The following is a 25,139-nucleotide window of genomic DNA, read 5'->3' on the forward strand; positions in this document are numbered from 1 at the left end:
GAGTAGGTCTGAGTTTGTGTTAAAAACTTGAGAACATCAGCTTTGTCTTCTAAGCAGACATCATACTAATGTTTAATACTTAACAGACTGTGTTCATGTCTTAATATCTAAATCCTTATAACAGATAATTCTGTTATCTCATGTGTACATATTTTCCATTTGGTCAAAACTGATTCATTGTACTAGAAAAGTACAATGATACAGGGTTTCTTGTCCCCATTTACAGAGATGCAGAGGCAAGGTGAAATGAGGAGCCAGGCTAGGTGTCTCTTTGAGGCACTTTTGAAATTCACATCTCTTTTAGTTAAGAGGCACTGAGCCACTAAGGATCTATGAATCAGGCTCAGGAATAATATCATAGTTACTACCTTTCATTGAGTGCTTACATTGTACCAACTAGGGTTTAAGTGTATTATATATATTATCTGCACACTGTATGTGGTAGATACTGTTTTACCACCTTTATTTTTATGTGTGAAGAAACTGAAGCATTAGGTAATTTGCTCAAGGTCGCACAAAGTGGCAGAGACCAGCTTCAAACTTAGGTCTGTAACTCTCTCTCTCTTTTTTTATTTAAAAATTTTTAAAATGCTTGTTTGTTTGTTTGTTTATTTATTTATTTATTTTGAGAGAGGGAGAGAGACAGAATGCGAGCTGGGGAGAGGCAGAGAGACTGGGAGACAGAATCTGAAGCAGGCTCCAGGCTCTGAGCGGTCAGCACAGAGCCTGACATGGGGTTCAAACTCACAGACTGTGAGATCATGACCTGAGCCAAAGTCGCTTAACTGACTGAGTCACCCAGGCACCCCAGATCTGTAACTCTTAATTCCTACAAAATTTGTGGAACCCTTACTTTTAAACACTGGGTTCTTTTGTCACCATAAAATATTATGAGAAAAGAATAATTCCTGCATCTTTGATCAGGAAGTGACCTTCAGTTTCTTTCAGGCAGGTACTTTTTTACTGAGCCCTAGAGTGTGATGACCTTGACAAGGTCACTTGGGTATTGCAAGGGGAGAGCCAGGTCTAACCCAGATTATTGGATTCCCAGACCCATCTCATTGCACTGGACAGTATTGCCTCTTCTGTGGAAACACTGACTTGATGATAGGGATGACTCTAAGGCACCTTTTATATTTTGACAAGTTTGCCTCATTCATGGGAAGGAGAATGGCAGAGGACGTTATTAAAGACACAAATGACCTTCTTGAGGTTTATTCTAGCCTCAGGCATACAACCTAGGAAGAACATTCCTTAGCCAGCAAGTTGTTCTTTTCCATTCAGTTTCTTGTACTCAAAGCAGACTGATTATGAGTTATCTGATGTCTTCCAGTCTCTCTTTTCATTTTGTTTATTCAGTTTTTCATGCTTGTGCTGTGACTAGTTAGGAAGGCTACAAGGTCACTTTAGTATTTTCCCAGCGACTCAGAACACCTAACATAATTTAAGTAGATTAATTATAGGAGGAAGTGGATTTAAAATACTTTGGCCAAAAAATGCCATTGGGAGGGGGTAGTGTAGTTGCTGACGCTGGAGTCAGACCTGGGAAAGAATTCTGTCTGCAAAGCATTTACCCTCTGTGTGAGCTCGGGGTCAGATTCTTAACCTGTCTGAACCGTAGTTTCTTTCTATGTAAAGTACTGGTAATGGTGCCTCTCTTACAGAGTAGTTCTGAAAAATGAATACAGTAGCATATGGTAGGTGCCTGTCACCAAGTAGACCTTAGTGAGGGAGCACATCACTTTCTTTTTAGCACAGCATAAAATCTGTCAGTCTGTTAAATCTTCCCCAATGAAGAGGCCTTTTGTAACTGTCTATTCTTTCATGTACAGTAAGATTTCTTTTTTTTTTTTTTAATGTTTTATTTATTTCTAGGAGAGAGACAGCATGAGTAGGGGAGGGTCAGAGAGAGAGGGAGTCACAGACTCTGAAACAGGCTCCAGGCTCTGAGCTGGCAGTCAGCACAGAGCCCGACGCGGGGCTCGAACCCACGAACCGTGAGATCATGACCTAAGCGAAAGTCGGACGCTTAACCGACTAAGCCACCCAGGCGCCCCGTCATGTACAGTAAGATTTCTACATGGGAGAGCAACCACTTGATGTGAAAGAAATAACCTAATTTAGTTGTGTTGTGATTCAGAAGCTGATTTATAGTGGATCGCTATTATTATTAGTGTGTATTACTTATGAATGCACAAAATAGTAGGGTCATCTGTTTCAGAGTTAGGTTGTCTCCTGATTGCCTCTGTTCATTCTCAGGTGCCGAGTGGTAGTGATTTTGATGAGATGAGAACTTTTCCACATTTGCCAAGTAGCAATAATTACTAAAATCAGAACGACCAGTTTTATCCTTCAATCCAGAAAGATTTGCATTATAGTCATTTAAGATTTTTTCTAGGGGTGCCCGGATGGCTCAGTCTGACTCTTGATTTTGGCGCAGGTCATGATCTCCAAGTTTGTGAGCTCGAGCCCCATGTCAGGCCCTGCACTGATGGCGCAGAGCCTGCTTGAGATTCTCTCTTTGCCCCTCCCCTGCTTGCTCTTTCTCTCTCTCAAAATAAATAAATAAACTTTAAAAAAATTGTTTTTCTAATTGTAGAAGTTGTCAGTTGAAGTAGGACTGTCAGTTTGGCTTGTCGTCACCTGGTAAGATTTTCTTTGAAGTAAGCAGGAAGACAGCATTGTAGAATGGTTCAAGAAAAAAATCTCTCTGCCTGCAGAAATTTTTTTGCCAGGTTGCGAAATTTGCTGCACCCTTCCCACACTTTTCCATGTTTTAGCAGTGATGTACCTGATAACAGTGAGACAACATTTGTGCTCATTTTCAGTGTGAGAGTTGTATTTTCTGTTTTGGGTTAAGTCCTTACTTGTTTGCAGATGGATTACTTCTAAATTCAGTGTACTTTTATACTGTGAGAGCTTTCTAATGGATAAACTTCAGGTGCAGTTTAGAGAGAAGGACTAGGCTAACCTTTGCATTTGAATATTTCTAGTAGAATAGGTTTACCTTAAAGGTTCAGATCTTAATGTCTACGGTATATAAGGTGTCCTAGTTAGATGAATACTCTCCACTTAAAATCAACAGTGTATTATTATAGATCAGATTTAAGAATTAATCTTAAGTGCATTCATGGGTATGAGCTATAAATAGTGATCTTGACCAGTGCTTCAGTAAATGTCTCAGTGACTCATAGGGAATGATATTGGAGTATAGAATATTTTGTATGATGTCTTTACTTAAATCTATTTAAGTAGTCTCACCCATTACCTGTGGTTTCGCTTTCTGCAGTTTCGTTACCCATAGTCAACCATGGTCCAGAACCAGATGGTCTTCTGACTGTTGTCAGAGGATCAGTAGTAGCCTAATGCCGTATCACAATACCTGTCCTTCACCTCACTTCAGCTCATCACATAGGCACCTTATCATTTCACGGAATCACAAGAAGGGTGAGTGCAGAACAGTAAGAAATTTTGAGAGAGAGTGAGAGAGACCACATTCACATAGCTTTTATTACAGTATATTGTTATCATTATTCTATTATTGTTAATCTAATTTATAAGTTAATTTATAAGTTAAACTTTATCATAGGTAGGTATGTGTATATGTATGGAAGAAATGAATTGTAAATAGGGTTTGGTACCATCTGCAGTTTCAGGCATTTACTGGACAGGGGCCGGGTAGTGTCTTGGAATGTATCTCCTGTAGATAAGGGGGGACTCCTGTACTGAAGGTTTTCACACTTTCTATTACATTGCTCACCCTTTCCTCAGGAGCTGCAAATTGTCCAGTGATCTGTATGAAGTGCGATTCATTGCCCAGTGTTAAGAAGACCTGTCCCCTCACTAGTGGCATGATCTATCCATTTAAAAGAGGAAAATGAAAGTATGCGCAATCTGCACTGTTGAACATCTTTGTCATTTTTAACTGTCTTAAAAAGTATTGCTGTACCCTGAAGGGTAAGTGGCTTAGAATTTGCTCAGTATCAGCTGACAAAGTTGTGGCCTTTTTAAAAAGCAAAGCACACTTGGTTGGCAATAATTTGGGAGGCAGAGGATTGCTATTTATGGTGATATTTAATGTCATTTTTAGTAGGACTAAATTAAAAGGGAAATACCATAATGTGTAAAACTCCAACCATTTTGGAAGGTGGTCAGAATAGAGTTGCCTATAATCTTTTCATTCTACTAAAATCTGTAAGGCAGCTTAGAGCAGCATTTCCTAAACTGTTTCATTGGACATTAGTTCTTATACAACGTAATAAATGTCCTCTGGAGTTGAAAAAAGGATCCTTGACAAAATGATGGCTAAAGTGAAATGCGTTTCTTTTCTGCAGAATTAGTATTCCGGGCCTTTGTGTTTATATGCCTTATGACCCTTCCAGAGAGAGGATATATAATGCAGTGTTTCTTGAATATATTTGGCCATGGAACCCTGTTTATGAGACCATCTAAGTATTTCATGTTATGACTGGTGTGTAGTGGGGCCCAGTTGAGCAGTTCTGGTGCAGAGAGTTTATGAGTAAAATATGAATCTTTTTGTATAGGGTGGTTCGGCCAGTAGTGGAAAAGGATTTTTCTGGGAATGTACAACACAGGTCTCCAAAGTAAAATAGACTCTTAGGGGCGAATATGATTTCAAAAGTCATCTAACCCAGTTGCCAATATAGGTAATCTTGGGGGACTAAATTGTCATTGAATTGAATTGTCAGGGTGGTTAAGGCCAACTTCTGCCGTAACTCTGGTCCTTCAGTCGTTGCTCAGGATGGCAGATCAAGAGCTGTTCTGGCATCAACTTTTTATGTTCAGGACCTGGCTTTTGTTTCTCTCATTTACTGGGAGGCTCTTGCTGCAGTGGACTAGTATTTCTCCATGGCCTTAGTCAGTTGGAGCTGAATAGTAGCTGCCCCTTTAGATGGGACATACGCTCTCCAGTTTTCCTCAATCCCCATTGCTTGTTATTTCATTGACACTGTGGCTAAGGTTGGGTTTGATATACCAGGGATATATGTGGATAGAAATGAAACACAGCCACTGACTTCAAGAAGGCTTCCTCTGGTAATAGAGACATGGTTAAAAGTAATTATAATGTGTGATAAGTGCTATAGTCAAGTGTATATTTAGGCATTGAGTATCTACCACATGCCGGGTGTTAATGCTGAGTGCTTTAACCTTATATTGTTTAAACCTCAACACTCCCATGGATTGGCGTTATTTTTTTTTCCATTTTATACATGAAGAAGTGAGCTCAGGGATGGTAAGTAACTTGGTCTGGGTCATACGGCCAGTAAATAGGTAGCTGTGATTCAGAACCGGTTTTCTGACCAAGAGCATCATTTCCCACCTTGAACCAGGTAACCAGAGGCCGTCATTTTGCCTCATAGTGATCTGGGTGTTTTTTAGGGGAAGACAATGCAGTTGTCTGTTATAGAGGGCTGCTGATATCCAGGGCCAGGGAAGAATGTGAGTTGGAATTACAGAGATCCCATGAGGCTCTTAGTCCACAGTAACAACAGGCTCTAGAAGGGAAAGCTATAGTAAGTAAGTATAGTATAGTGAGCCGCCAGATGGAAATTCTAGGATAAATTCAGTTCTCTTCCCACTAGTAGCTTGAATTCTAGTAACGTGGCTGTTGATGATGAGGTGAGATGAGAAATAGGGGTTGGAGTGGTTTTCTTACAAACTTTCTAAGAACTAATAAAAACTATGCCAAAGGCATTCACAGAGTATTAAGGGACATGTTTGGTTTAATCGGGTACATCAAACACAGAATCAGACGATAGGCATGTGGAATAATAACCAAATCAATGGGTGGTGAAAGGCATGGGGAAGACTTTGTAGCAGCTGGGAGTCCTCCCACACTGCCCTTTATGGCTTAGTAGCTGCTTCCTGCAGGGCTGCAGGCTAGGCTGGAGATAGAAAAGAGACAGGCCCTCCTTGTAGCTTTGGGACCTTAAGGAGAGAGACCTTTCTGAATAAAACAAGGAATTTGGACTGGATGACTTCTGGCACTTTACAGTTTTTCAGTGCTTATTAGGCACAATACAGTGTACTTTACATGTATTAACTCATATAATCCTTACAGTGGCTCTCTGTGATACAGGTGGTAATATCCATATATTACAGATGAGGAAGCCGAGGCTCAGGGTTAGTCCAGTGTCATACAGTTAATAAGCAGAGGAGTCAGAGTTTGAAATGAGCTCTGCCTGATTCTATATCTGACTTATACGGGGTTAAGATTCAGAAAGGTCTTTCTCCTTAAGTCCCCAAAGCTACTAGGAGGGCCTGTCTCCAGCCTACCCTGCAGCCCTGCAGGAAGCAGCTCCTAAGCCATAAAGGGCAGGTGCTTAGTTGCTTTGCCATAGTGATACTAATTGTCAGCGGCATGAATGTTCCCCCTCTTCCTCTGCTTTCCACCTCTCCTGTGAGCTTCTTTGCTTCCTTCCAGCTGACGTGACACACCCCCCCGTCCATGTTGAGGGGTTCAAAAGACTCTAGTGTGGATGAGATACACAACTGGCTTTTTGGCCTTCTGCCTTCTCTTCTCAGGCTGGTAGCTATTCAGAATCTGGAGTCTAAACTTTTGAGCAAACAACTATATATAATACCTGTAGCTTCGTAGCTTCAGCCCCTGTCCTACAGTGCACCTTGTATAACTAAACTCTTATTTAGAGCCATAGTAACATCGCCACACAATTCCTTAACGTTTTATTTTATGTGTTAATGACTTTTTAAAAAAATATTTATTTCTAGGGGAGAGAGAGAGGGAGAGGCAGCGTGAGCAGGGGAGGGTCAGAGAGAGAGGGAGACACAGACTCTGAAATAGGCTCCAGGCTCTGGGCTGGCAGTCAGCACAGAGCCCGACGCGGGGCTCGAACCCACGAACCGTGAGATCATGACCTAAGTGAAAGTCGGACACTTAACCGACTAAGCCACCCAGGCGCCCCTATGTGTTAATGACTTAATCATTAGTTGTTTCAAGTCCTGATAAATTATAAATGTGATTTGCTACCAGTTAAATGTTCCAAATACTTAAGTAGTAAAATGTGTATAAATTTATAGGGTGCTATTTTGTCACATACTCGGCAAGGTCTCTGACCATCAGGTGAAGTTCAACATCAGTCAGATTTCTAATTTTTAGATTAATGAATTGGGTTTAATGGTTTATGCTACCTGTACATATATGTGACCCCTAAGAACTTCCTTGGATGTGCCCTGGGATGCCCCATGTCTTGGTGTCAGCCTTGTAGTAGAAATAGAAAGAATACCACCCTAGGTTGGGACCTGAATTTGCATTCTAGATGTATGGCTAGGGAGGGAACAGTTGTCCAACTTTCTGAACCTTACTCTTTCTCCCATAAAAAAAAAAAAAGGATAGTGAGGATTGGAGGGGGATAGTCTGTAAAATACCTAGCATAGAACCTGGCCCTAACTGGTGTTCAGAAATTAATTCATTGCAGGGGCGCCTGGGTGGCTCAGTCAGTTAAGTGTCCGACTTCGGCTCAGGTTATGATCTCACAGTCTGTGGGTTCGAGCCCTGCGTCAGCCTTTGTGCTGCCAGCTCAGAGCTTGGAACCTGCTTTGGATTCTGCGTCTCCCTCTCTGCCCCTCCCCTGCTCGCTCTGTCTCTGTCTCTCAAAATAAAGACATGAAAAAAAAGAAAAAGAAAAAAGAGATTAATTCACTGTAATGTATGAGTAGAATGTGCGTAGAGAAGTTAATATGGCAAAGTGATTAGGTGGACTACCTTGCTTTTTAAAAAATTCTTTTTAAATGTTTGTTTATTTTTGAGAGAGAGAGAGCACAAGAGTGAGTGAGCACTGGGGAGGGTTAGAGAGAGAGGAAGACGCAGATTCTGAAGCAGGCTCCAGGCTCTAGGTTCTGAGCTGTCAGCATAGCCCAGTGTGGGGCTAGAACCCATGAACTGTGAGATCATGACCTGAGCTGAAGTTGGAGGCTTAACCAGCTGAGCCACCCAGGCACCTTGACCACTTTGCTTCTATTTCAGGACTGTGCCAAATCTCTGCATATGCCCATGATGACTTTTCATGTAAGGTCAGCTGAGGTATTTCTAGAGAAGGTCTCCTTCTGACAGAGCAGTTGTGTTGTTTAGTCCTGGGATGCTTTGTTTTTATGGGACGAAGCAGTTCTAAGGAGATTGTTAAAAACTTTCGGTAATAGTGCAGTGTTTCTTTTGAATATTTTGTAAAAAGAAAAGAAAAAAGACCTTTTTAGGAGGCTCCTCTTAAAACCTCAACAGTTGGGCCCAAAACCCATAAGCAAATCTTTGACCACCGCTGGTAAACATTAGCACCTTGGAATGTCTTCTGTGACTGCAGTTCTTACAGTATCTCTCCTGAGTTCACCCCTGTTACTTACTTTTGAAGATGTGGTAGAAAACTTTATCTTCCATGATATCAGAACTCTAAGATTAAAAGCTAATCAATATTTTATGACCATCCTAAATAAATTAATACAAACTATAATGTACTTTAAACCATATAATCACTGGTGTTCCATCTCTGCCAGTGGTCCCTGCCCTTTATCATTGTATTACTCTCTTGGGTTCAGGGTAGACTTTTTGGAAATGCCACTGCCCCTGTCACTACCTTCTTACATTACATTACCGCAGAGTTTTCCTCTTTAGGTTAGTTTGTGTTTCACGGTAAGGTGATTTATCCTAGTACTGATAAAGTGGTTTTAAAATTACCAGGGACATGATGACAGATACCTTTTTAGAAATCCTACACAAGTTGTATGGTATCACTCTTTGTTACAGTTAAAGAGGTTTACATTTTCTTTGGAGCTATTCGATGAGCCCACCCTGGTTTCTTTTTCTTCTTTTGTTAATGCTCAGCAGAAAACTGTAGGTAGTTAAGTCACAACTTTCAGATCTTGTGCACATTGCTTCTCTGGTTTACTGCCATAGGATACTGTAGCAATATCTTACAGACATCTTTGATGGCCAATCAGAAGCAGTTAAATTACCTTAAATTTTTTAAATGGAACTCTGACAGCCAATAAGAAATCCTTTGGGTGGGAACTGTAACAGCCCTTTCATGTGATTTTAAGAACAATTGTAAATGTGCAGTTTCCTGTGTTTTGGAAGCACAAGAGGCCCTAGTGCATCTGCTGTGTGCGTTTGCCAGGCATTTCCAAGCCTTAAGTCCCCTGTAGTTTGAAGTCTGGATCTGACCCCTGTTCTGCTTCTCAAGGTAACTTTAAAACAGGAAGTGTACAAAGGAGGTAACTGATGACGTGAACAACCAATCATGGCTTTGTGTTCTAAGCTGATAAAGCAGCTCAGCCAATGGGACCACTCCGGAGGCAAGGTTTGGTGTCAAATAGCAGGCTAGATTGAATGCCTTTGACTGTTAAAGTGGAAGGAGGCTGCAGGGCTTCATTGGAGCCTCGGAGTTTTTCACTGAGGCAGGGGTCAGCTGAAAGACAAAGAAAAATGGCGAATAGTTTGCTGGGGGGTGGGGGGACAGCTGTTCGGGTTTTCACTGGAGTGGACATTCCAGACTCAGGTTTCTGCATCTCCTGCTGCCTTTTGTTTCCTCCGTCCTTTTGGGGGGGAGGGCTAGGAGTGACTTAAATTCTCCCTGTCCGAGGAGATATAAATAACTACATGTAAAATTAATGCAGTTCCCGGTAAGTTTAATTCTTTGTTTTGTGTTAAAATGGTAGAAACTGTTTAGCTTCAGAGAGTGTAGACAAGTTGCACTGTTTCAGAAAATGGCCACTTTACATTCCATGCATACCTTTTGGTGCACCTAGAATACCTTGCTCTGTTTAGATTTTGCATGCCCTTCACCTAGGATTTCTTTTCCTAGTTGAGTATTGACAAGATCAGGTACATGAGGAAAGGCTGATCATTTTTCAGGGGCACACAGAAACAAGGCACTTTCTCTTTGCATTGGGTAAACTTAACTGTTTTCCAAATAATTTTCCTTTGTTCAAGTGCACTGAAGCTTTCCTACAGAATAAGCTGAGTTGTTGTTAAGACTTTTTCTGTTTCCATGCACTTTGTTGACATCTGTGTTTTCAGAGGTGGAAGCAACACTATTGCTGTTCTGAATTTGTGTGAAAATATGGTTTGCACGAATGCAGCTTCTAACGGTGAAGGCCCACATGCCACTGTAAAATTCTCCTGGTAACTTTCTTGATTTACCTGTCTGCTTCTATTCTGATGCGTGGCAATTAATTAAATAACAATCTTTGTTTTTAAATGCACATTTGAGCTTAGAATGCTGGTGAGGAACATACTTTTCCACTATATTGGCAGTGACAAAAGCAAATCTTTTTCTGTCAATTTCACACATTTTTGTCAGGCATTGATTTGGTTCTTTAAAATGTGAGCAAAGTGCTTTTCATTTTCTGTATGAAATATTTCGAATCCTGATTTACCTGCAGTTTGTGAATAGGAAAGTTAAGAGTACAGGCAACCCTATCTTTTTGCCCTTGATATATTTCCCCCCCTCTTTTAGGGATACGAAACTAACGCTGGTTGCTAATCGGTAACCAGCCAGTTTTTGTGAGTAGTGCACTCTTCTGTCCCATGTACTAATATCTATAATACACTTGATTTTGAAAAGCAGTTCTTTGTTTTCTTCTTGTTTGCAAATATGGAATGAAGGTCATTGGAACATTTCTGCAGCAGACTCAACGTGGAGCAGTGAGCCAGCAGTACTCAGTCTCTGGGTAGGGAAAAGGAGCAGGCCCTAGTAGAGAAGTTTGGAGGGTGCTGATTTGCCTTCCCCTGGCTTCCCCTCCTGTAAGGGATTTACCTGAGAGGATCGATAGGGTTTTAGATTCTCAGGGCTCTTTGAATGGGAGTGGTGTAGCAGTCAAAGTTGCTAGATGCAGGCCTCTGTCGTTGCTTGCAAAAGTGACCTTGAGAAACTGCCGAGGAGTTGAAAGATTGAAGGACAAAGTTTGTTTATACAGATTTAGACTGAAAAGCTCTATTTAAGATGAAAAGAGACTGTACTTCTGATGTACAAGTTGAGTGGTTAGTAGGAATATGTTATAGATTCAGATTAGTTTTCAAGCAATAAGACAATGGGGCTGTATTCATTCTCTCTCCCACTCTTCTCTGTTCCTTCCCCCAGAAAAAAAAATTCTAAATCCTTTTGGTATGATAGTTGAGTGAACTGCCTAACAGATTCAGAATTCCTTGCACGCTACCTTGTCTTCTGTGTAATCTAGAGGGTTCTTAGTGAAGAATGGCATTTCAGGAGTTCAAAGCAGTTAGTTATGTTTGTAAAACTTCTTTGGGAGAATTGGAATGCTTATGGTAAGAAGACTGTCATTCTGGGAAGTTAAGTCATAAGAGAAAGGAGTATGTGTTAAGGATTACATTTTAACAGGTAATTAATTTCCATTTATTTTTTATAAGTCATTGATTTATGTGTTACCAGTTGCTCCAGGTTTTATGTATGATTTAAAAGTCTTGTTAGCCTGGAGAAGGCCTGGAGCAGGCAAGGCAGAACGTAAGTGGGGCACAGTGTGAAGCCTTGATAAAAACTCTTCCTATTGAGAACTTTGTGGATTTAGCTTCTTGGAAAGATATCTAGCTATTGCCTCTAGTTTGGGTTCTTAACCTTTTCAGAGTCATGGACTCTTGAGAATCTGACCCAGTACCTGGAAAAATGCAAATAGGCATGCCTGTGCAGAGCCCCTGGTGACTAAGAAATCTTCCTGTATATACCAAATGGTCTTTATGTGATCTCCTCATTTAATACTTTAGCCAGATAAATGTTTCCCAGAAAAATGAAGGAAACTCTATAGCTAACTATAACCTAGACTAAGGGTGGGTGTGTTGGGATGGGGGAGGTTTAGATGGGGTCTTAGATTTGGGCATTTGTTTACTCTGATTACAGTATATGAGGTAGCATGGTACAGTAGCAAAAGCAAGCTATTTAAAGTCAGAAGACCTGTGTTCAGGTTCCACTCAGCTATCACCAGCTTTGTGAGCTTGGGCAAGTCAGCCATTTAGTGTCAGCTTCCTCACATGTAAAAATGGGGCCTAAAAATAGCACCTTCCTATTTAGTGGTGAGTCTTAAATGAGCTCATGTATGTCAGAAGTGCTTTGCAAATTGTGAATTGTTACGTAAATATGTTGTTACTAATCCAGACCATTGAAGGGGGATGTGTGTTAAATATTCAGGAAGATAGATGGGGCATCAGAGAAAAGAAATGCCAGTATTTTGTTAGGTTTACAAAGGAGTTTGCTTAAATTGGACACATGTCTTTGTAAGCTGGTTCCACATGCCTTCACATGCATATCCCTGTTTGTGCTGACATGATCCTGTGTAATTCATATGTTGAGACCATCCAGCCTTCCCTTACCAGGGTTCCTTTGAAAAAATTTTTAACCCCTTTGTCAAAAATTAAGAGTCTCTCAGAATAAGATGAAACAGGAATACTGATTTTTTAAAAACCCGTACCAGATTTAGGAACCTTTCAGAGTAAAAACTGGGAACCTGTTCTGATTTGTGTTATAATGCAGGTAAGTTCTTATAGTTAGTTGCAGATGTTTACTAAGCAGAGGTTACATTTTTAGTTTGTGCACCAAATATTTATAAAGTAAACAGGAGCCATTTTTTTGTTGTTTGCTTTGTGGTCATATGATTTTATTTTTTTGGTCAGTTTTCAAGCTTGGGAGGTAGTTCTAGCTTGCAAAGTAGTAGCAAACTAGTAAACGTTGGGATAAAAGCTAAAAAAAATATTGGTCTCTCATCAAAATATAAACACTGGCATGAATTTCCCATAGCTGGTACATATTGTGACAGAGATGCATTTCCAAGATAAATGGTGGAAACCGNGGGGGGTGGGGGGGTTCTTTCTCACCCATTTTACTTGCCTGGTGTCATCTATTTTTAGCACTCTTTTTCTTCCCCTGGGGTGGGGTGGATATTTTGTGATCTGTTTGATTTCCTGTCCTATTAAGTCACTTCCTCTCAGGCGTGGTCAGTCAGCATTGATGTCTGCCTCCTTTCTGTGCATTGAAAGAATCATTCACACAGAATAAGGTTTGCCAAAGTTGGCATTGGCCTCTCCAAATAAAAGTCCACTTCCTGGGATGTGTATATTTGAAAGCAGCAGTCATGGTCACTGTGGGCTTTTTGTTCCTAAAACAGGATGAGATCTCCTTTTGGAGAAGCTATATACTTTTGTGGAGGCATCAGTAACCCCAAAAGCATTCTTAAAGCTAATCACGTATACATGGTCGTCTTCATGAATAGATTTATTTTTGCCTATTTCTATCCCCAATAATATAGGCATACAAAGTTTTTATACTCTTAAATTAAGCTGATGGAAATCATTTAGGGATCTAGTCTACTTCCCTTCTTGTAAAGTGGGGAAGTTGATGCCCAGAGAGGTTTGGTGCCTGCCTTTGTCAGCTTTTTTTTTTTTTTTTTAATTTTAATGTTTATTTCTGAGAGAGAGAGAGAGCAGGCAGGAGAGGGGCAGAGAGAGGGAGACAGACTCCGAAGCAGGCTCTGCCAGAGCCCTATCCGGGGCTGGAACTCCAACCATGAGATCACAACCCGAGCCAGAGTCAGATGCTTAGCCAACTGAGCCACCCAGGCGCCCCAGTCTGTCAGCTTTTTAATGACTGGCCTATACAAATTCAGAGATTCAGCTCCCATTTAGTTCATTCCAGGTTTCTTTTATTCCTCTAGGTTGTTTTTACTTTTTATTTTTCATATTTCTCTTCCTTTTGGCATATCCATACAGGTTTGCTATTTGAACACAGAAGAACAGAAAATGGGCTAGCTAAGAGGTCCAGAAGTCTCCATATGGAGTATGTTGGTTAGAAAGTCTGCTGTGGCAGCAGACTTACAGTCCCTTCTGGGATATGAAGATTTCTTGCCTCAGCCAGTTGCTTATTCAGAAAGTAGAGAATCAGCTAGGAAGCTAATGGTGTCCACCTGGCTGAGGTGTCCCAGAGAGCTGGGCTACTTCTATATATTACAAGGACATAAACTAGGGTGTACAAACACAACACCTGCAAGCCAGTTAATTGGGGTTTTGTTTTGTTTTTGTGGTGGTGGTGGTTAATACATCTTACGAACAAGCTAACTCCCAAACAAGTTTGGGCCTGGTTTTTCAAGTGAGTCAACTGTATTTGACAAACAAAGGTCTCAGGATCGTTTTATTTTATTATTTATTTATTAACTAACGTTTATTTATTTATTTTGAGAGAGAGAGCATGAGCAGGGGAGGGGCAGAGAGAGAGGGAGAGAGGGAGAATCCGAAGCAGGCCCCATGCCATCAGTGCAGAGCTGTGGGCCTCAACTCAGGAACCATGATCATGACCTGAACTGAAATCAAGAGTCCTACGCTTAACCAACTGAGCTACCCATATGCCCCTCAGGATCATTTTAAGCATTTGACAAGACTGAAATAGGAATCGTTATCTATGCACTCTCCAAATAATAGTTTAACTATATTGACACTAATCTTTACCACCAACAGAGTCGTATTGTGTGTCTGCACGTGTGTGTTTGGGTAGTTGTGGATTTGGTTTTGTTCTTATTTTGCATATTCTGATAGACTGTGATCTAATTGAAACTTTCATTTATATATTTTGAGATGTTTGTTTATATTTTTGAGAAAGAGAGCACGCGCAAGCAGGGGAGGGGCAGAGAGAGAGCGGGTGACACAGAATCTGAAGCAGCTCCAGGCTCGAAGCTGTCAGCACAGAGCCCGACACGGGACTTGAACTCGTGAACTGCGAGATTATGACCTGAGCCACCCAGGCACCCCTGAACCTTTAAAAATTTTTTCTTTGCAGTTGGATCTCTTTTCACCACCTTCCTATATTTGAATTAAAGTTACAATTCGTTGAAAGACTGAGAGCCTGAATGATGTGCATCTTATGTAATGTTTAAGTGCTGAGGCGCACCATGTCTGAGAACTAGAATAGACACAGCTGGGTAGTATAGTATCTTCCTCGTGTCTGAATTTCCCAGAGGCTTAGTTTTCTTTTAATCTCTTCTCCCTGCTGCCTCACTGCGGGACCCAGGTGTCTAGAGCGCGGTCAGACTCTGTGTTATCACCCTTCTCTGCCGTCCCTTCCCTTGGTGTCCCAAAGCCAGCCCCCCACTGTTCAAGAAACGACCAAAAGTTTTCCTCTGTTGAGTGTTTGCTATAAATTAAGTTACAGTGCTGCACTCTGTAGTGAGAAAGGGCACTTGAAGGATAAGAAATAAAGGTAAATTCCAGTGTAAATGTAAAACTAAAGAAAAAAATTCTAGTGAATGTTTAACTTTAAAGTGGCATAACAAAGCTTGTGACCTTGTGTTCTTTAGTTCAAAGGAGGAAAGGAGACAAACCACAGCAAACAGCAGTGCTGATTCGCTTGGTTACCTTTTTTCTTGGAAGTATTCTCATTTGGTCTGTCTTCATCATTTCATTTACATAGAAAACTAAAGCAAGACCTGCTTGACTGGAAATACCCAGATAAAACGAATTTTTTCCTTTATCTCCCTAACCTGTATAGTTCTTACCTATGACGAAATGCCAAAGGTGTATGCTTTACACTTTCTTTCACTAATACAGTACGCACACATGTCTTATATATGGAGACTTAAAAAATGTGCGCAGGGGCGCCTGGGTGGCGCAGTCGGTTAAGCGTCTGACTTTGGCTCAGGTCATGATCTCACGGTTCGTGGTTCGAGCATCGCATTGGGCTCTGTGCTAACAGCTAGCTCAGAGCCTGGGGCCTGCTTCGGATTCTGTGTGTGTCTCTCTCTCTGACCCTCCCCTGCTCATCCTATCTCTCTTTCAGAAATAAATAAAACATTAAAAAAAAGATGTGCACAAATAACATTTTACTCCAGAATCGAACAATCTGGTAGAAGAGACAGGGTGTGTATCAAGGATATGAAACTGCTATGGAAAATACAGGCAAAGTACACAATTCAGAGGAGGGGAGACCTTCTTTTACTTCTGACTTAGGAATGAAGGAAGGCAGTGTAACTGGGCGTTGGACTCAGGGAGGTAGGGACAAGGACATTCCAGGCATGGGGAAAGGAGGAGCAAGGTCATTGAAAAAGTGCAGCATGTGCTGCAGAGAGCAGTAAATGGTCCAGTCTGCTTAGACCATATAAGGAGATGAGTTAGGGACCGGAGGGAGTGGAAAAAGAAGTCTGGAGAAGTAAGTTGGGGTCAGCCGTTGGAGGGCCTTGACTGTCAAGTTAAGAAATTTGAACCATCTCTGCTTGAATTGGTGAACCATTGAAGATCTGGGGTAAGAGGCTGATGTGGCATTATCAGAGGTGTGCTTCTTTAAGACTTATTAAGAGATTTATTATGTATTATGTAGAGATGAATAGAATTTGATAGAAGGCATCAAGAACAGTGAACAATGCAGTGAGTTCACATACTGGGTGCATGACCCTTACGGGATTGTTATGAGGGTGAAAAGGGAGAGCAGAGCCAGTATCTGGCACACAGCACTAAACCAGTATTAGGTGTATCATCATCATTTTTGTTATTATATGGAGATGGTGAAGGTCTGAACAGAGATAGTGGCCATGTGAAGAAAGGTCAGGAGATGGACACTGTTACTACAGAATCTAGAAGTTGATTAGAATCGAACAGCAGAGTCTAGGACGGCTCTGAGGTTTCAAGCCTAGGTGACTGAAGGATAGAAACTGAAAAGTTAGAAGGAGTAGGTTTGGGGAAAGAGCAGGAATTTGAACACATGGAGTTTGAATTCTGGGTGGTGGTCTAGTTGGAGAGGTCCAACATGCAGGACTGGAGAAATAGCAGAACTGGTAATGTATATTTTGAATTTAGGCTATAACGATTATAGCTGAATGTGGGGAATAGGTAGAAGAGAATTAAGGGAGAGAATAGACAGAAGGACCAGAAGAATAAAGCTTCATGTCAAAATTGGAAATAAAAGGTTGGACCCTCAAGCTGAGACACATAGAAATGAACATAGTGGAGTCCTCTAGGTCAGTGTTCTGTAAGCTTTTTTGATTGTGCATCCCTGTTATCTGAGCGTGCAACTCCCATATATGCATTAGTATTCTTTAAAGTTGCTTGTTTCTTTTTTGAATGTTAGTTTAGTTAAAATGAGAGAATATCTATAGCTTCCCTATTCCAGGCCTACATAACGAAGTAAGGTGTCATTGTTAGCCCACATTTTTCTCAGAATACTTAGAGCACCATGCGTGATACATGATCTTGTGACAAGTTAAACGGAATGAGGGCGTCAGTATCAGCCCATAGCTTAAGTATTCAGAAAGCTAATATTAACATTTTCAGGGTGTGCTTTGATATGTAGAAGATTAGAAATACTGCCCTAAAATCTGGTGGCCTTCCTTTCGTCTGAAAATATACAAGTATTTCCTTGAAATGTTATTCACTAGTTCCTTGATATTAGATTTATGTTTCTGTATATGTGTGTATATATGTATAGCCTTAAACTTTCTTGTTTAAGTTTTAACTATATACACACTTCTATCCAGTGCGAAAACTAGGTCATTCAGGTTCCTGGTGGCTCAGTTGGTTAAGCATCTGACTCCTGGTTTCGGCTCAGGCCATGATCTCACAGTTGGTGCGTCCAAGCCCCACATCAGGCTGTGTGCTGACAGCATGGAGCCTGCTTGAGATTCTCTCACAAAATAAAGAAACTTAAAAAAAATTTAAAACAACAACAAAAACTAGGTGGTTGTTTTTTCTGAGTTGCATGGGGCTTCATCTGCACTGGTGTTAACTTTATAAAGTCTCAAATGGCAGCCTGTGCATGAAGCATAAACACACATGTAGGAATTTGGGAGCATTTACTTAGCAAGTGATTTATAGCCACATGATCATGGTAACACTGATGAGCAGCGTCCAATATAAATTACCAGCAATAGGATAGCCTTACCAATAGGATTTAGCAGAACTTTTAATATAAGGCACCTATATTTATTGTCTAGGCTAGGTATGTTGTAATTATCCTCAATTTAAAATAAAGGTAATAAACTTTTCACTAGAGAAGTGGTAAATTTCCAGCCATCCTATCTGATTATTAATTTATATCCTGAATTCCATGATTATGTCTCTCCTGGTAATTAAATGGCCAAATACCCATGAAGCTACCCCTGAAGGTAGTTAAGCAATGTAATAGTATGTAATGTTTATATGAAACAGTACTTTATGGTTAATGGAGTGATTTTATATTCATTCTCTCACTCGGTGTTTACTTAAGGTAGATAAGACTGAGAATTATTATCCACATTTGGTGGGTGAGGAAACAAGAGGCGGAGCCGAGTGACATAAGCCCTGTGCTCTTTGCACTACACCTTGTTACTGTGTGTGACAAACAAGCTGTAGCTGTGTACATCTTACAGGACTCATTCTTCCTCTACCTCCCCTTGTGTGTGCTGCTCTTCCCTAGAAAGGAGAGACAAAAAAATTTTTTCCCCAGAAATCACACATGAAATGACTAAACAGGTTGATCATAAAAGGAACAAATATACAGTCAAACTGAATTATTATTTTTTAAAAATTTAATGTTTATTTTTGAGAGAGAGACACACAGAGCATGAGCGGGGAAGGGCCAGAGAGAGAGGGAGACAGAATCTGAAACAGGCTCCAGGCTCTAAGCTGTCAGCTCAGCCCCAAAGTAGGGCTCAAACCCATAAGCTGTGAGATCATGACCTGAGCCAAAGTCCGACACTTAACTGAATGAGCCCCCTAGTGCCCCGTGAGTTATTTTTTAAGTTTATTTATTTTGAGAAAGACAGAGACAGTGTGGGTAGGGGAGGGGCAGAGACAGAGAGAGAGAATCCCAAGCAGGCTCTGTCCACACTGCCAGCGCAGAGTGTGACTTGGGGCTTGATCTCGCAAAACTGTGAGATCATGACCTGAGCCAAAACTGAGAGTCACTTAACTGACTGAGCTACCTAGGCACCCCTATTATTTAAGTATTGTCAAACATAGCCACCTTTCTTTTATCTTTTTCTTTTTAAATGTTTATTCATTTTGAGAGAGAGAGACAGAGCATGAGCTGGGGAGGGGCAGAGAGAGAGGGAGACACAGAATTTGAAGCAGATTCCAGGCTCTGAGCTGTCAGCACAGAGCCTGACATGAGACTTGAACCCACAAACAAGATCATGACCTGAGCCAAACCAACTGAGCCACCCAGGCGCCCCAAAACATAGCCACCTTTTCAGAACACAGCACAGTGCAAATAGATAGGTACTAAATGAGTACCACCAATATGGTAGGAAATTGTCTTTCCTGAATCCTAAATCCACTAAGGTCAGGTAGGTAGTTGAAGGACTTTTTCCAAATGCATATGAGGTTAGAGTTGTATTATGTGTTCTGTGGTGTTCCTTAGTTGTGCAAATGCACACATTTTGGTATGTATTGGGCACCTCCTAGATTTGTGTTCTTATTTAGAATGACAGAGATTGGTATTTTTAGATGAGTCGTGGTGTTCTTAGATAATCAGTTGCTTTAAATTTTCTAGCTGGGATTTATAATCCTTGCTTTACCCCTAGTGAGGTAGTTAGAACAAAGGAATTTTGATTTCTTGGAGTGATGGCTGCACAAGTAAAATAACATTGTCATCATGTTCACAGTGTGGCAGTAGCTATAATTTTGCAACACTGAATAATACTGAGTCAGGTGATGTCTCCTGTGAGTACACGCCTATGGAAACACCTCCAGCCAGAGGACTAGGCTAAGGCTATTCCTCTGAACTAAAGGGAAAAGATAGAGTCATTCCCATCACCAGGCCCCCAGAGAGTTAACTTGACCTGCCAGACTTTTTCATCCTCACTCTTGGTTAGTGACCAGATAACCCCAACTACCAGCCCCTGTGGGCATCTGCAGCTTTAATAAGCTTGAAAACCTTAAGCTCTCCACTTTGAAGTGTGTAAGAATCTAGCATCGTGGTCTTTTGGGGTACTTCTTCCAGGAGAATGATGGACTTCTTTATGTTGCAGCCTTCGAAGACCCATGCATTCTTAAGTTTTTGGTCCTCTGCTGAATTATTAATTCTACAGAGGGAGGAGAACACACGGTGTCAGAGCACAGAACTGAGCATCGGGACGTGTGGATTTTCATTTGTGCTCTGGCATGTACTTGCCCTGTGCCCTCTGACAAGTCCCGCAGTCTGTCTGAATGAAGTGTCTCTGTCAGATGGGAATATTAGTACCTGTGCTGTGTTTATAGTGAAAAACAAATGAGATGACAGAGAGCTACTGTACAAAGTGTACTTACAGCATGTACAGATGGAAAGGATTAGCATTACCATCTCAGTTGCTTTCCACTCTGAGGTTGTCTTTACATTCTCACTTCCTGACAGCTATATACCTAGAGGTAGGAGGGTCAGTGCTTGTTGGGTTGGAGGATTTGTTTCTTCTCCTGCTCTTTTCATTTCCTTCCTTCCTTTCAACATTTAAGTCAGTGATAAAAGATACTAAGCAGAGGGCTGAATTTAGTGTGTCTGTGAATCAGCAGAATCCATATAGCCAAATCAGTACAACTAAGCTCACATTGACATTCTTACAACACCCTGCAGGTTTTTAATTAAGAATTCTTCACTCACCTGCCCCCCCCCCCCCCCCCCCNTTTTAGATGGATTAACTCATCAGCACAATCTCCCATTTTCCAGTGGAGTCTGTGAATAGAGAATTACCTACTTTCATGGTACAATTTCTGAAGAATGGGTTTCTCTCCATCCATACTCTTTTTACTTTTCTGTTGGATTATTGCACAAAAGTTATTGCACAGCAGAGTACAGGTGCTTAAGAAGGGGGTTCCCCATATGAACATTTCAGAGAAAAGGATCCAGAGTGGGGCCAAAGATACTTAGAGTCTTAAAATAGTTCTTGGGGAGCTTGTATTTGTTCAGTAGATTTGTGTTGAATTCCTACTATGAGCAAGGCATGTTTCCCTTGAGGATGTGCCAGAAACAGACAATTACATAAGAACTGGGGAGAAAATAGGAGCAGGGAAATTTTAGGCTTAGGAAATAATGTGCCAAATAATAATAGGCCACACAAGTCTGAAGAAAGTGAATATGTTAATTGTAGAAATAGATTTCATTGGATGCTGGGAATGGTTTCTTGGGGAGAAAAAAATTTAGTGGTCACTAATTAGTGAACATGTATATTTAGTTTAATTTGTTATAGTTGTGCTGTAAAAAGCAAGCTTCCTAACAGTGCTGTTCCCAAAAAAAACCTTAGAAGATTGGTTTCAGTCCATGAGATAGTCTGAACAGTTCTTGCTTTCAGAACATGTTCCCTCCTCTAGGATTTGAGATGGAGATGGAAGGAGCCAGAGGTCTCTTTAGAGCTCACAACAGAATCTTTTTCTTAGGCCATGGGGCCAGGTAGGGTGGAGGCTGCCTCAACTCTACATCCCGTCCCCTCTAAAGTAACAAGATTTCTTCTAAAGGACAAAGCAGCCACACACACCCCTATCTTACAGAAGCCTGAGGTGTCCAAGGAGACATGTTCTAGGAATTTAAATGTTTTTGGCTTAGTCTGGAGAGGACACCTGCTACTGGTCATTGACATTCTCAGGGATTTAAATTTGGAGCACTCCTAGTCATTTCCATTTGAATTCTTTGCTTATTTGGATCAGTGTACTCATTCTAAATTTAATAGTTTAAATTGAAGTTTAAAGGGCTTTACAGTTTATTTCATGTCTACTAAAAGAGACGGGAAAAGATTTCTCTGTACTTATTTACACGTATCTGAAGCTGGACTTTTAGAAAATATATTAAAAATGAAGTAAGTCTAAATTAGAGGATGAAGCAAGTTGGGTACTTGCTACAGTACCTAAGGGAGATTGGACTTTGGACTTGATGTTCTGTATGAGACCATTCAGGCCAGGATAGATGTCTTATGTAGCTCTGAGAAGTGAAGATGACATATCATCTAGCATTTGTGTAATGCTCGGTATTTTTCAAGTCCTTCTAGCATGTATTGTCCCATTTGTGTGCTGCAGCTGCCCTGTAAGGTGCTCTTGCCGGTGAACAAAGGCCCCCAAGAAGTTAAGAGATTTGCCCAAGATCATAAACATAGCAAGTTAGTTGTCAGAGAGGCAGGACCTCCAGGTCCAGTACGGTTTCTTTATGTATTTACCTTGTACTTTACTGCCCCCCACTGTTCACAGCTGAGTATTCATAGGTGCTACTGACTGACCTGGAGACATGCAAAGGGGAAAGGTAAAATAGGAAAGGAAAAAGCGACAGAGCTTGGAAAGAGAGAACAGAAATAAGAAAAAGATGTTTTTAGGGGCGCCTGGGTGGCTAAGTCGGTTAAGCGTCCGACTTCGGCTCAGGTCATGATCTCACGGTTCGTGGGTTCGAGCCCTGCATCAGGCTGTGTTCTGACAGCTAGCTCAGGGTCTGGAGTCTACTTCAGATTCTGTGTCTCTCTTTCTCTCTGACCCTCCCCTGCTCACGCTGTCTCTCTCTCTCTCAGAAATAAACATTAAAAAAAAAAAGATGTTTATATGGTAGTAGATAGGAGTGCTGTTAGCATCTTCTATTATTGTCACAGAAATGATGGGAACAAGTGGATAAAAATGATCATTTGGCTTAAGGATTTGAGTCATTGATTCAAGCCAAGACTACTTCTCTCTCTGAACAGTTTGAATATACACATACCTTAAAACAGTGCAAAAAGTGAGGATGAACAAGCTGAATTAAGGCAAGAGCAGAATTTTAGAGCTCCACCGTTAACTATATTGTGACCTTGAGCAAGTAACTTAAGATAACTAATCCTCCATTGTTTTTTTTTTTTTTTTTTGTAAAATTGAAATAATATTGATATCTTTATCACTGAACTGAGTGAAGGTCAATTGAGGGTAATGAATGTGACAAGTACTTTGTGAAGTCAACAGCTCTTAAGTTGGCATTGAAACATTCTTCAGAATCCTACTTCTCACCTCTCCTGGGCACACAACAGCACACAAATATCGGATCCTGGTGGTTCTCAGGGTTTCTGAATCTCAGAAGGAATCCAGTAAGCAAAATGCCTCTTTGTTTTAGGATACAATTTAGTAGCTCGGGCTACTGGCACTGTTTCTGTCTCCAGCTCATGTCAGAATTCTCTTTCAGGCTCAGAACTTGAAAAACCAGTAGCTCCCCATTCTTCCTGCAAGAATTATTTACTCTCCAGAGGTTGGAGAGCCAGAGATTAACAAATATTCTTGTGGGGCGGAGGGGGTTGGCCCAGCTCTCTCCTTCCTGATGGAGGCTGAATAGGTGAGGGAGCTGAATGACAGCTGTGTGATCTAGGGCAAGTTTCCCCACGTCTGGTGCTCAGTTTCCCCACTAGTAAATGAGGGCTGACACTCTTCTGTCATGGAAGGATTCATTGAAATAAAACACTTAACAGTTTCAAACGGAGTTCTAAATGTTATCTGATCCTTTTTGTGTAAAGGGCCAGATCATATTTTTGGCTTGCAGGTCATACGGTTTATGTTGTAACTGTTCAATTCTACTATTGTAGCATGAAAGCAGCCTTAGACAGTGTTAAGTGAATGAGGGTGCAGTCTTCCAATAAAACTTATTTTATGAGAACAGGCTGCAGGCTAAATTTGGTCTTTAGAATACTTCACTAAAATACTTGATTTTTTTTTTCCCCTCCATCATACAAAACTGTGTTTTATTGCTGTTTTATATGCAGGGATGGTTTAAGTTGAACATTAATGAAGAAATGAGGAAAGTATGTGAAGTAAGATGTTTACACATCGTTTTCTGTTCCACAGAAACAAATCTTAAAATGTGTTGTTCATGCCTTCTATCTGTTTCATTGCTTATGTCAGTTGCTGTGCCTTCATTTTTTTTCTAGTTATAATTGTGTTATGATCTGGCCCTTGTTTAAAAGATTGTTGTAGTAGATAGCAAACAGAAACATGTTTTTGTTTTTGAAGGCAAAGTGTTTCTGCTGCCAATTTAAAAATGTGTCCTTGTGAACAGATCTTTGGGAAGAGCAATGCGCAGCCAGTTCCAACCCTTAGTCTTTTGGGAAGCGTGGTTTTCCTAGTAGGCAGTTTGAAAAGCGACTTCATACGTAGCCTCTTGGAGCTAGAAACAGACACACCCTCACACATTGAACTTGGCATTAATCAGGGTTGGGGAAAGGTTCTTTAGTTAGGCTACATTATTCATTCTTAGAGTACTGGGTACTGTATAATAACCTGCCAATAGTAAGTATGACTAGCTGATACACAGTTAAGTAAGGGTTTACAACTTAAGTAATAAGGTTTCTGGCACTAAGCTTAGTGTATTCTTGCATGATTAAATAGAAACCTTAGATGAGCTTAACTAAAGATTTTTGACCCCTCTTTTCTCTCTAGTCACCCTGCCTTCTTTTGTATTCATTCGTTTATTGCATCCTCAACTAGTGAAGTGTGGGTCTTCCATACCAGACCACCCCTTTGGCCTGTATGGTCAGTATGCATTGCTTCTGGTGTGCCTTAGTGCAATGGCTGGCCCAAGGCCACCAGGTAGTTGGCAGTAGGCCAGTTTGCAAACCCAGCTCTTTTAATTTTCAGAGTGATGCTGTATTTCTCCTGAAATTGTGGATTTGAGATTCGTTTTATGGTAGAGAATGCGTGCCTCCTTAAGGTTTGACATCTTTAGCCATGACTGATGACAGGTCCATCTGTACAAACTTGAGAACCAAATTGATTGTTGGTGGAATTTGTTTCAAAAGTCTCAATTTTCAAATGTTGTTTACACTTTTCTTTGTAGTTTAGAAGAATATCTAAAATAACCACAAATAAGCTGAAATCCTACCCCCTTTTTATCCATCTACTTATTCATATTAATGTATTTTTTTCCTTCTGCATCTCTCTCTCACCATTTGAAATAGAACATTCAGCGGTTTTGGCTATTTCAAATAAACTTGGAACCAACTCCAATAAAAACCTGAACAGTACTGGAACATAATAAAATGCATGCAAAACTGCTGGCAGTTGGGCAAAATAAAAAACATGTCATCTAATGACAGAGGAAGACATGCTCAAAATGCAAGTCACAAAAAGGGAGTGAAGAAGGTATGGGCTTGGAACATAGAGAGATATCTTGATAAATGTTAAGTTGGACACACACAGGAATGATTGGGGTTGCTTATAACCTAAAGGTTGGATTGGGGGGCGG

The 25,139-nt window shown here is 40.8% G+C and overlaps 1 protein-coding gene across 9 annotated transcripts in view; it reads left to right on the plus strand.

Annotated features, from left to right (window-relative positions):
- NFYC (nuclear transcription factor Y subunit gamma) overlaps window positions 1-25,139 on the plus strand; it is a 64,099-nt gene that overhangs the window by 3,561 nt on the left and 35,399 nt on the right. The window contains exon 1 of one of the 9 annotated variants that reach the window (XM_077751976.1): window positions 9,459-9,651. The exons of 5 other annotated variants lie outside the window; for them this stretch is intronic. The gene's annotated coding sequence lies outside the window, so the exon portion shown is untranslated. Of the gene's footprint in view, window positions 1-9,458; window positions 9,652-11,283; window positions 11,370-16,189; window positions 16,263-24,908; window positions 25,037-25,139 lie in introns of those variants that run through there. 3 more of the 9 variants (XM_077751978.1, XM_077751979.1, XM_077751977.1) reach the window with 3 other exon arrangements.

Source organism: Crocuta crocuta, unplaced genomic scaffold, assembly GCF_008692635.1.
Source record: "Crocuta crocuta isolate KB4526 unplaced genomic scaffold, BGI_CrCroc_1.0 scaffold367, whole genome shotgun sequence".
In the NCBI taxonomy this organism is placed as follows: domain Eukaryota; kingdom Metazoa; phylum Chordata; class Mammalia; order Carnivora; family Hyaenidae; genus Crocuta; species Crocuta crocuta.